The sequence below is a fragment of the Delphinus delphis genome, chromosome 11, assembly GCF_949987515.2.
Source record: "Delphinus delphis chromosome 11, mDelDel1.2, whole genome shotgun sequence".
NCBI lineage: Eukaryota > Metazoa > Chordata > Mammalia > Artiodactyla > Delphinidae > Delphinus > Delphinus delphis.
In genome coordinates this window covers 95656520-95669052 of record NC_082693.1, presented here as the reverse complement: position 1 = coordinate 95669052, position 12533 = coordinate 95656520, and the positions used below count along the sequence as shown (strand labels likewise).

The 12533-nt window shown below is 55.7% G+C and overlaps 1 long non-coding RNA gene across 1 annotated transcript; it reads left to right on the top strand.

Annotated features, from left to right (window-relative positions):
• The first annotated feature begins 774 nt into the window (after window positions 1-774).
• On the top strand, window positions 775-12291 carry LOC132433359 (uncharacterized). The gene is made up of 3 exons (XR_009521126.1): window positions 775-986; window positions 7759-7879; window positions 12026-12291. It is a non-coding gene; the product is annotated as an uncharacterized lncRNA (long non-coding RNA).
• The last annotated feature ends 242 nt before the right edge of the window (window positions 12292-12533 follow it).

Sequence of the window (12533 nt, the reverse complement as noted above, 5' to 3'; positions counted from 1 at the left end):
GCAGGGCCGTCTCACTCGTACTGCCAAACACAGCGCTCGGTGCAGCCTGTTCATTGAAACGATTCACCTTCTAACCCATCTGATCTAATCCACTCCCTTTTGATAGATGGGAAACTCAGGTCCGGACACTCCACAGAGCATCGCTGTGTAGGGATCTGAGGTCCAGTGATGTAGCATGTCCCAAGTGACAGCGTTTCTCTGCACCTCAGTCTCCCCATTCTAGAAGGAGAATAGTAATATCACCCTCTAGGGATGTTACCAGCCTTAAAGACAGCTCTAAAAACCTATATGTACATTTTCCATGAATTCAATCAACATGTTCTGAGCACTTCCTGGGTGCCAGGTCCTGGGGATACAGCGGTGAGTGGCACAAACCCGGTGTCCTGACTTCAAGGTGCTACCTATTTTGTAGAAAAAGACAAAGAAACGCATTACCCTCGAGGTAGTTAAGTGTTATGATGGGGTGTACAGAAGCAGTGAGGAAAAGGATATAGATCTCAGGAGGACCCAAAAGAGTAGTGGCGGACACAGGGGAAAAGAAAAGGCAAAGAATGGATCCCGCAACCCCACACCCCCACTGTCTGCACCCCTTCTTTGCCTTAGCCAATCAGGAGCCAGCATCGCCGGCCGGCCGACTAATCAGGAGCCGGAACAGGAGCTCGAGTCGCAGACGAAGGCTTCCCCAGGGAGGGCGGCAGGAGCCCGCGTGCCCCGCCCCTCCCGGCCCCGCCCACTCCCCGCCCATTCCCCGCCTAAGGCCCGCCCCGCCGCGGTCAGCCGCGCCTGCCCGGAGTTCCCTGGCCGGCGGCCGGCCGCTGGGGCCCAGTATTGTCTTAAGGGCCGAAAAAAGAGGAAAGGGGGGAGGGTGGGGAACTGCCAAGTGACCGGCAGAGGATATACAACATTTTCTTTCACCATCGACAATCTTGCACCAATGTATGAAAGAGACGGTATCGCCTGGACAGGAGCGTGAGGCCGCGGGCAAGGTAAGCAGCCCCCCGCGGGCGTCTCCGGGCGTGAGGGGCGCCCGGAGAAGATCGGGGCACCACCTCCCACGCTGAGTGGCTGTCGCGGGGTCTGTGTCCCGGTCCGCGCTCTGAAGGGTCTCGTGAGGCTTGAGCAGTGTGGACGCGGCCCCAGAGATGAGACATCTCCGAGGCGGTGTGGACGCGGCCTCTGAGCTGAGACGTGTTCAGTGACCTGGGGGCTGCCGAGGCGGTGTAGACGAGCGCAGGTGAGCGGGCTGAGGCACCCCCGAAATCCCGAGGTAGTGGAGACTGATCCCGAAGGCTGGGGTTGACGGTCCTCGTAACTCGCGGCGGGTGAGCCTGGAGACTCAGACTATGACTGAGGCACCTTCCAGCGACCCGGGGGCAGGTGAGGCTGTGTGGACCCGCGCCGCAGAACCACGAGCAGGTGTACACGCGGGCGGGTGGCAGACGCGGAAAGTTTGCAGGAGCGCGCGGCGCGGACGGAGGGTCCGCGTGCCGACGGAGGCGCCGCGCTGGGGCTGGGACCCCGCTCGCCGCCGCCGGCCTCAGCCGCTTCCCCGGGCCAGAGGCGCCCTGGGGGAAGCCCAAACCCCAGCCTCAGCTTCTGCAGCTGAGGTGGCAAAGGGAGTTGGGGAGGCAGTAACTGAACTGAGCCCTAGAGGAAAACCAGAGGTTGATTTCGAGCCTCTCAGGCAGGTCCGCCCAGCACCTGCTCTGTCCCCGCTGAAGCCTGGGGCATCTCCATTTCACCTGTGAGGGGTAGAGCCAGCTTGGTGTCCAGACACGCGCTGGTCATCAGCTGAGGGGACTCCAACCCGGTCTGGTCCAAGCCCGGAGCCCTGCTCCTTCTCTCCTTCCACTTCTGCCTCAGGGAGGAGGAAGGGCTCCAGGATGGTGGGCGGGGGGAGCGCAGATGAAACCTGGGGGTGGGGTGTCAGGAGGCCCTGGATCGGGACATCCGGATCTGCCTCCCCCTGCCCCTTTGTGGCTCCCAGTGGCCTCACAGCATCAGGCAAGGGAATGAATGGAGGAGGGAAGGCGGTGGCGGGGTGGGGTGGGGGGGGTGGGGGTGGGAGAGTATGGGACAGGTGAATCTAGTGCTCACCTACCTCGACCCAGGGGAGCTGTGTCTGGCGCAGATCAAGTGGGGCAGGGTAGCTATGTGACACTCTTCTGTAGGAGAAGAAAGACACCCAACCCCAGTCTCTGCCACAGGGGAAAGGCAGAAGGGGGCCCAGAGGCTGGAGGGACACCTACAGGTCGAGGGTGCTTCTCGGGGTGGCCCCACCTCTCTGTGCCTTTTGGCCCCGTTTTTACTTTCACACACCCTCCTAGTCTCTGTGATTTCTCACAGGTCCTTTGCACATGTTATTTATGTTTTTGATCAACAAGTAGTCATCAAACATCGACTGTGTCCCAGGCACAGGCAACTCGGTGGTGAACAAGACAAACCCTGTCTCTGCCCTCACAGGCTTCAGACCAGTGCAGGGACATAGCTGGTGAACAACAGTCAGGAAAGGAATGGGGACAGGAGGCAACCTTGAGTGGGCATGAGGAAAGGCTTCTCTGCAGAGGCGACAGTGAGTCAGAAGGGTTAATGCCTCATCATCAGTTCTTCCTCCTCCAGGAAGCCTTTCCTGACCTCCCTGACCTGACACTTTCCCTATGCCAGGCTGTCATAGCCTGGGAACCACTCCCTCCGTGGACATTCTTATGTCATTATTGGGTTGATGTTTGTCTCCTCCCATCAACTGTAAGAGGCATGAGGGCAGGACCTGAATCCCTTCTGGGTAGATGGTAGGCCAAGCGAATAAAGGATGAGTAGAATTTCCCCAGAAAAACAGGAGCTGCTCAGCCAGGTCAGGCATCCTGACAGCAGAAATTTTTCTTTCCCCGTCCCCGGCCTGAGTCCTGGGCTCCACACCCCATTTGCTGTTCAGAGATACAAAGTAAAAGAAACCAGCAGGCCCGGTGAGGAAGAGAGCAGGAAAAGGCTTGGCACAGATGGCCCACTGGAGCGCCGAGCCTGGCCCTCAGGAAGGGAAGAGACCCTTCTGGGGGGAGGCCTGGGGACAGGTGACTGTGCTGTTCTCTGAGTTCAGATCAGCCTACTCCTCGTTTTTCTGTCCCAGCTCTGGGAGGCTTGGTTTCCTTCAAATGCCACTCTGGGAGAAGGTGGTGGCCAGCAGGGTCCCCAGGATGGCCAGGGTACAGGGCCACAGTAACTCCCCTCCTCCCCCCACATCTTGGACAGACAGGACCCCGGGCAGTGCCTCTCTGATCCGGAGTCAGGCCTCTGGGCCACAAACAGCAGCCCAGGTGATCTACAGTTCATTTAAACTCCTGGCTGGAAAGTAGGAATCAGGCGTAGAGGGGCAACTCTTATTTTCATTTCTCATCGTTTCTACGCTCAGTGAATTCCTCCCTCCCCTGGCTCTGACAGACCTGTGCGCCTGGCAGCTTTCCTGTGGCAGATTATGCTCTCACAGACGCCTGACAAAGCTTTTAGTGCCCCCCCATCCTCCCCACTTCAGGGGACTGAGCGGCCTCCGCGCACAGCTAGAGAGTCTGCATGCTTTATTCAGGCCCTGGCAGCGAAGGAATAAAAACGGGCTCCCCACCCAGCCGCCCAGCCAGCCCTCCTGACTGGAATTGCTTTAAAAAATTAACTCGCAGATATGGAGATATGTGTATATGTATAGCTGATCACTATGTTATAAAGCAGAAACTAACACACCATTGTAAAGCAATTATACTACAATAAAGATGTTAAAAAATTAAAAAAATAATAATTTGCAATGATTTACTCCCTTTTGTTCTATGGGGATCACCAGCATTTTAAAGATGTAGTTAGGGGCTTCCCTGGTGGCGCAGTGGTTGAGAGTCCGCCTGCCGATGCAGGGGACGCGGGTTCGTGCCCCGGTCCGGGAACATCCCACATGCCGCGGAGCCGCTGGGCCCGTGAGCCATGGCCGCTGAGCCTGCGCATCCGGAGCCTGTGCTCCGCAACGGGAGAGGCCACAGCAGTGAGAGGCCCGCGTACCGCAAAAAAAAAAACCAAATTAAAAAAAAAGATGTATTTAAATCAGATTCACTGCTCCCAGTTAAACCTTAACTGCCTCCCCCCCGACCCAGCAGAAAGAGCACTGGATTTGGAGTCGGGCAGCGACTCAGCAGTTCACGCCAAGTTCTGCTAATGACGAGCTGTGTGACCTTGGGCAAATTACTTAACCTCTCTGCGCCTCCATTGGCTCCTCTGGTAACTGAGGTTAATGATAATCCTTCCCTCACAGGGTGTTGTGAGGATTAAATTAGATAACGTTCAGGGAAGAGGCATGCAATGCCACGCCTGTGTTTTCTGTTCCCCAGTACTGGCTGTCTCTCTAATTAGCCTGGTGACCTTGGGTGGGCCACTCAGCCACTCTCGGGCCCTCAATTTCTGCATCTGAAAAGCACAGGGGTTGTTCTAGGAGATGATGCCACTGAGCCCCCCACCTCCAGCCCTGAGCCCCCACTCACCTCCTCCTGCCCTCTGCCAGACACCTTCCCTTGGCCACCCCTTTCCTCTTTATCCAAGCACTCATCTCTAATTGGAGGTGGTCCCCTCCCCAGCTGCCTCTCCTCCTGGCTCCCTGTGAAGTCTGCAGGGTTGGGCCCCAGGGGCCTGCCGTTCTTGGCTCGTTTTCAGGAGCAATTAGCTACAGGCCTTGGAGGTGGCCTCAGTGGGCGTGTGGCCAGGCCACTGGAAGCCAGGACTCTGCTCCGTCTGTGGCCTGCGGGGCTCCCCCAGGCCCGGGGGTCCCCGTTGCCAGTGGTGGGGAGGCAGATTCCCAGGCAAAGCCATTTCCATTTCTGTACTTTATGACTCCTCGAAGCCCCGAGTCTGAGTGTAAATTAGTTCTACCCTGTGCTTTTGTTGGCAACTGTCTGTTCCTTGGAAGCGAGGGGCTTTGTCAGGAAGAACAAAGCTGTTTGGTGTTTTTCTGATTTGGGGGAAGCGTGCTCCTGTGGGAGGGCTCATCGCTTCTCAGTGTCAGTTCCGAGTCCTTGGTTCTCAGACTTGCTGGTTTTGTTTTGGGTTTTTAACTCCTATGGCTTGAGAGTCACATATGTTTGTGTGTGTGTTGGCTGAGGGATTTTTTTTTTCCCTCCTTTTTGGCTTGCATAGTGTATTCCGTGGAAGCTAATTCCAGGGACTGAACTTTTCAAATCACTGCTTCAACAGCTTTTAAAAATCTGGACGTAGTTACTCCTGTCATCCATGTGTAAAGATTTAGAAAAAATTCCCAACCCGAGGGTGGGCAGCCTCAAGGATGCACAGCTCCTGGCAGCCCGCACTCGCTGGAGACCTGAGGTCAAAGCCGAAATGTCGAGCTCCTCTTGGGACGGGAGGGGGCGGGAGGAGTGCGGTCTGCTCGGTGCCAGACATCTGGATATTTAGAAAACATCTGGGTGGCTGGATTTTTCAGGTTTCTGCCTGACATTTAATATCACAAACATTGAGCCTGCCTCCCGTCGTCCCCCGCCTCCCAAACACACCCAGCCCCTTCCCTCCCCTTCCTGACGGGTAAGAAACATCCATTCTTTCCAATTCCCCAGCGTTTCCCCCCTACCGGAAATCTGATGGGCTTATGACATCATGGCTGGCTGCTGAGCGATGAAGTGGATGCCACAAAGAAATCCGACATTATCAGATGGATTCTGAAATCAGTTTCCCTCTGGCTGTAGTAACAGGCATGGAGTCAGGAGAATATGAGCTTTGTTTAAAAAAACAAAAAATAAAACTAGGACCTGACCTGTATTAAATACAATTTCTTAAAGCAAACAGACCTTTTGGACATCATCCGATTTTAATAGAAAATGCTGGGTTTTATGAAACGAAAGCGGCTAATAAATCAGTCCTGAAGCTGCCTGTGAACATTCCATTTCTGTTGAGTTTTGTGTGTCCTTATTCACTAATAAAGGAGGAACTGGGAATGGTTTCTCTCCCTTCGTTATTCAAATGGGATAGCTTTTTTTTTTTTTGAGCCAATAAAATTCACTGGGTAAATTGCTGGTTTATGTTTTTCTAGGAATCCATTTTTATGGAGTGACCTTGGACCTGACCCGGTCTGCAAACATTGTATTTCCCTCTGCTGGTTTTTCTGGCTGTGAAACTGTTAAGAGGATGCAGTTAAGCCTGATTTTCAGTCTCCTCTCTGCAGGGCAGGGCCGGGACCTGGTGAGCCAGGTCGGTTCTTGGGATGAAAAACCACTTTGAAAGGATAAAGGAGGGGAACAGACAGTGAAGGGGCCTGTGACACGAGCCCCAGGGCAGCCTGGGAGGACGGATCCACTGTCTTCCCCATCCTCCCAAAGGGGAGCGAGGACCTCAGAAATAGCTGCAGGCTGAGGGAGCTCACCCCTGATGCAGGCTCAGGTTAGAGGAAGCTCTGGGTTCCAGGTGTTGTGCCTGCCAGGTCCCTAGTGCGGGCATGTGGAGTCTAAGGGACTAGCTCCTCCGTGGACAAGCTGTGGGGCCCTTCACCTTGCAGCCTCTGCCCCTGGGAGTGGGCATAACGACCCCACCTTGCCTGCTGGGAGAAACGTAGTGCTGGGTGCTCCACACGATGCCCGGCCACTTCAAAGGGCTCTGGGGTCTGTCTCAGAGCCGGGAGAGGCTGGGGGAGATTCTGAAGCTGAGTCCACTGCCTCGGTTTGTTCGTGTCCCGGCTCTGGCAGCCACCATCTGCGTGACGACATTGACCTGTGTGACGTTCTCTGTGCCTTGGTTTCCTCATTCGTCAAACCATAATAATAATCGGACAAACCTCATACCCGGGGCAGTTGAGAGAACTAATGTAGTTAAGAGCTCACCCAGCGGTAGCTCTTACGTGAGACGTGCCCCTGAGCCCAGCAGGTGGGTTGCTGGGTGGGACTGTTGGGCCTGGGATGGGAGTGGGTGCGTCAAGCTGAGCACAGGTAGAGGATAATCGAGGACTAAATAGAGCACCGCTCCTCTCTCTGCACAGAACATTCCATGGCTCCCCACTGCCTAAAGGGAATAAAGTTCCCCTCCTTAACTGGGCCCCAGGTACGTCACACTTGGGCCTCATGCACTGTTCTCTCCCCTCATTTCTCTCTCGTTCTCCCAGCTGGAGCACACCGCCTTCTCTGGACTCAGTACTAATGGGTAGGTCACATTTTCGAGAACCTGCCATCACTTTATTCTGGGTACTTTACATGGATTAATTCATTTGATCCTCACACCAACCCATGCAGGGGATATGGTTATCATTCCTATTTTAGAGGAAAAGACGAGACTTCAGGGGTTAAGTATCTTGCCTCAGGTACCAGGGCGTGGATTGGAGCCAGGGGTTGGGCTCCTGCACCATCCACTTAACCCCAGCCCCACTGGCTCCATTGGGCCTTCCCCCTCCTGTTTCCCACCTCATTCCTAAAGCCAGAGCCCCTGCCTTCTCAGAATGCCCGCCCCATCTCTGTCTGCCAAGATTCTTATGTCACCTTGGCCAAGAGGCCTTCCCAGACCACCCTCCAGCCATGTTAGCTGAGGAATGGTGGCGGGGCCCATTGTGCCCCCCTCAGGATGCGGCTCTCCATGGTTGGCCCGCGGGGCCCTGGTCCACCTTACCTACAGGTCAGGAGCTGTGCTATGGCCAGCTTTGTGTCCCTCACAAGGCACTCACTGACGACCAAGACGTGCAAGACGTGGGGACTCATACAGCAGGTGCCCACACCCAGCCTGGTCTTCTCTCCCAAACTCCAGGCCTGTCCAGCTGATGCCTTTTGCCTGCCACAGCTCCATTTGGATGGCCAGGGGGCAGCTTCACCTCAGCAATCACAAACCGAGCTCTTGAAATTCACCTCCACAACCTTCCCCACCTCAGGTAACGGCACCTTCATTTTCCACTCAGTTCCTCCGGCCAAAAAACCTTGGGATCATCTTTGACTCCTGTCTCCCTCTCTTTTCATAATCTCAAGCTCTCTTTCTCTCCACCCCACCCTTACCCCCCATTCACCATCAGCAAATACTGTTGGTTCTACTTTCAAAATATACCAGCAGTTTGACCCCTTTTCCACCTGAACTGCCCACCTGTATGAGTGCAGCAGCCTCCTCATGGTTCTCCTGCTTCCCCCTCGGCCCCCTGGAATCCATTCTCTATGCAGCAGCCAGAGTGACCCTGCTGGAACTTAGGCCAGATCCTGCACTTCTCTGCCCAAAACCCAGCAATGGCTCCCAGTTCATTCAGGGTCAAAGCAGAGTCCTGCCTGGGGCCCCCGCTTGCTCCCTCTCTGCCCTCAGCTCCTGCCACCCCCCATCTTGCCCACTGACCTCCATCATACCATGTGTATTCCCACCTCAGGACCTTTGCACTTGCTGTTCCTTCTCCCCAGTATCTACTTCCTTCTGGTATTTACATCGATCAAATGTCACCTGCTCAGAGAGACTTTCCCTTACCTCCCCGCCCCATCCTCTCCCCACTGGGTTGTTCTTTCCCTGCTCTGTTGCTCCTCAGCAACTATTCCCACGTGACCTTATGTTATACATGTATGTGTCTGTTACTAGAACGTAACCCGCACTAGGGCAGAGCCCCGCCTGTCTTCTCACTGCTGTATCCCTGATGCTCAATAAACATTTGTGGAATGAAAAGCTAGATGGATGGATTCCATGAAGGGGCAGCAAATACTAAACACCTGGTCTGTATCAGGTTCTGTGCTGGGTGCTGAGGTGACACATGTGAACAGGACCTCCTGTGCCACCCACGGTGCCCTAGTCTGAGGAGGGAGACAGACGCCAAGCCAGAAATCACGAAGCAGGTGGAATGGGGTGGTGTCCGGGAATGAGCTCAGAGGAGGAATTGGTCCAGCCGGTCTGAGGGAGCTTCCTGAAGGAGGGGGCATACTCAGGGCCACCTGGGAGGTGAATAGAAATTGGGCAGGGAGGAGGGTCAGGCAGACAGGTAGGCAGTGTGCTCCAGGGGCTGAGGACCGGCCTGGTGGGCAGGTAACCTCGTATTAAAGTCAATAGGGGTCAGGTGGCTGGAGAGAAGGGCAAGTTTTCCAGGTTGGGGTCACCATGTGGGGAAAGGCCCCGAGGTGGGAATGAGTGTGGGCAGCGTGGCTGGCGGAGATGGACTGAGGAGGGGCTTAAGCGCTGCCTGGAGAGGCGTTAGGCAGAGCAGCAGAGCCTGGGCTGGAATCCTGGCTCTTCCCCTCCAATGGTGTGATCCTGGATGCATCACTTCTCTTTTCAGCAGCTCAGTTTTCCCATCAGTGGACTCCTGACTATGTGCCTTTTCTGCTGCGTGTCCTGCCTCACAGAGAGGGTGAGACTTAAACCTGGAGGGAGGGATCCAGGGAAGAGAGGAGAATGCCAGGAAGAGCATGGTGAGCAGGGGGAACAGAATATGCAAAGACATGGGGCCTTTCTTCTGGATGTGTTTCTCCAGTCGCTCCCTCAGGGAGCAGCGAGGCAGGGAAGACAATGAAAGGGGCAGCCTGGCTGTCCCCAGCGGAGGCCAGCCCTGGAGCATGCCTGGTTCTCCACTTGAGGGGCCACCCAACTTTGGCCTCACACTTAGCTGAGCACCACAGCCCTGAGACAGGCCCGCGAAGCTGGAGAAGCCAAGGCTCAGAGCAGAGAGGTGACTGGCAGCCACGTTACCACATAGCTGGTAAGTGGCAGACAAGGGACTTGAATCCAGACCTACCTGTCCCCACTCCCTGCTGCCCTTTCACAAGACTGAGCCACCTTTGGGTGGGCCAGGTCTCGGGGAGCCAGGATCGCACAGGTCCATCGCACAGGTGTGATGAACCTGCTCATGCCAGGCTCTGAGACTGAGTCCCATGCCCCCACCGCAGGGCTGCCGTGATCAAGGCCACTTCCTCCTTTGGGGGAGGTGAGTCAGTCCTCTGGAAACCCTCTAAGCCTCTCCCCTTGGCTGGAACTTCTCTGAAGACTCTGGAAGCTCCTGGAATATTCCAGGTTTATTGACTCCCTGGAGCCTCCCAAACCACCCCTCAAACAGGGGCTGTTGTTATCCCCATTTGACAGGCCGGGAGACAGGCTCGGAGAGGAGCAGTTACCCAGGGGAGACACACAGGTTAAATGGGGAGGTCCTGCTGGGTTCATTCTCTGAGGCTGCTTTAGGGACAGAGGGCCTAGGCCATGTACAGCTGAGAGCTGGTGCTGGGGCCTGAAGCGGGAGTTTCACGGGGCTAATTTCAGCCTACACCAAGAACTTTCTTCCAGGTATGCCCAAGATGGACGCTTTGCAGGAGTTTCAACAACCTCTGCAAGTGGAGGGAGGGGAGATTAAAGTCGTGTTGGATTGAGCAGTCCAAGTTTCTTTGACCTCTCCAAGCTTCAGTTTCCTTATCTGTGAAATGCGGATATTAATACCTAGCTGTCAGAGGCATTAGGAGTCAAGGAGCTCACAAAAGATGCCCAGTAAGTGCCACTGTCCCCTCCTGGGGCCCCCAAGCTTCCCCTATAACAGCCAAGCTTAGAGGGTAGAGTGGCAAAGGGGCCACCTCCAACAGCCCTGTGCCTGTGGAGCAGCCCCGCAGGCCCCGCTGCCTCCCTCACACGGGGAGCTGCGGGGGTAGGTCAGGCTAGGGGTTCCAGACAGCTGCCTCCTGGTCTCATGTGTCAGCTGGGCCGTGGGGTACCTTGAGTAACGGGGAGGCCCCACAGTGACTTCTTGCTTTTTTTTTTCTTTTTCACTGCACCGCGCAGCTTAGTTCCCCGGACAGGGATGGAACCTGGGCCCCCTGCAGTGGAAGCGTGGAGTCCTAACCACTGGACTGCCAGGGAAGTCCCCCCGCACGATGACTTTTTGAAAAGCACAGCTTTGAGGGCAGACACAGGCCTCTTGCCACCACTGACACTGGCCTCCAGGAGGCAGGGCTCACATCTCATCTTCGTAATAACCTCACTGCTGTAAATCGCAGCCCCACCCAGGCTTAGCCCAGAGCCTCCCTGCCCTCCAGAGCTTCCTGGCTCCCTGGTTAGGAAATGGCTCAATGCCAGGACCCAGAGAGCTGGGGAAATCTCACTCCAATGGGCCCTGTCACGGTGCTCCAGGCAGTTGGTATTTATAGAGCACCTACTCTGTGCTAGAGACTTTCCTTACCTTTGCTCAAATAATTCTTGAGGTGGACCTACCATCTCATGTCACAGGAGAGAAAGCCAAGGCTCAGGGAGAAGCAGCATCTGGGCTGAACAACATTGGAGCTGGGGTTCTATCCCCGGGGGTGAGCGTCCCCTGCATCCTGCGTCCCCCGGGCAGGGCAGTGGAAGGAGCATTGGCTTTGCAGCCCTGGAGTTTGGTGGGTGGTGGTGGGGACTCTGGGCTTTGCAGGAGGACAGATCCAGGCCCAGTCCTGACTCTGCCCTCGTGTTTTTGCACATTCTGTTCCCTCTGCTCACTATGCTCTTCCTGGCAGACTCCTCTCTACCCTGGATCTCTCTTGGCTTAAGTCTCACCCTTTCTGTGAAGCAGGGCAGTGTAGCCAGGGATCCACAGGCTTGTTTCAAATCCTGCCCCCGCCGAGCTTGGAAGGGAGAAAAATAAGGGACACAGCATGCAAACAGCGAACAGCATGGGCAGAGGCAAGAGGTTGTGAGTAGGCCCTTGAGAGCCGCATCAGCCGGGCGGGTGGAGCCAGGCAGAAGGGAGGAGGCCTGGGTTGGGCTGCCCTGTCACCATTCTGGGCCTTTGCCCAGGCTGCCTTCCCTGCCTGGCCTACCCTTCCCCTTCTCCTGTCCAAGCCGTCATGCCTTTAAGTCCCTGTGCAGTGGAGTTCCCTGTCCGTCTCTTCCTGAGCCACCCCTCTTCACATCCTCCTTCCCCAGTGTTCCCACGGCCCCAGGTGCCGCCTTGATGTGAGCAGTCGATGTCTCAGGTCACGCAGGTTCGTGTCCTGCCTGTGCGTGGTAGGAAGGTCCTTGACTCAAATCTTGGCTCTGCCCCTCGCCCGTTGGGTGACCAGGGACAAGCCACTTCACTTCTCTGGTTTTTCCTCTGTAGGATGACAGCAGCTGCCCCCAACTCACAGGGTTCTCCAGGGGATTAAATGAGGTTGTGCTTGTAGAGCAGCAAACCACACCGCCTCCGACAGTCCGCCGGCTGGGACATACACGTTCGTGCACGTCATTATTAGTATCTGTGAGTCTCTTGAGGGTAGGGCCTTGTGTCTGGTGTCCTGCTCGCTGCAAGGCAGAAGCAGGGGGCTTGGCGACAGCTTCCAGCACAAATGGGCAGCCTGTTCTCCTGTGCAAATGTGAGATCTAATAAAGCTACCAGTAACCTACATAGTTATCGTGTATTGAATGCCTACTTCGTCGTGTTTAATCCTGACTAACCTTCAACGTGGGAATTGTTAGACCCAGTTGGCAGATGGTATAATTGAGGCTTAGAGAGCTTAGGCCTGAAATGCGGAGGATAAGCAGCTGAGGGGTTTTGCACCTGCGTCGGGCTGTGCGTTGGTTAGGACTCTGTCCTGTTATGCCCTTTGCCGGGTAGTCCAGATGCCCCC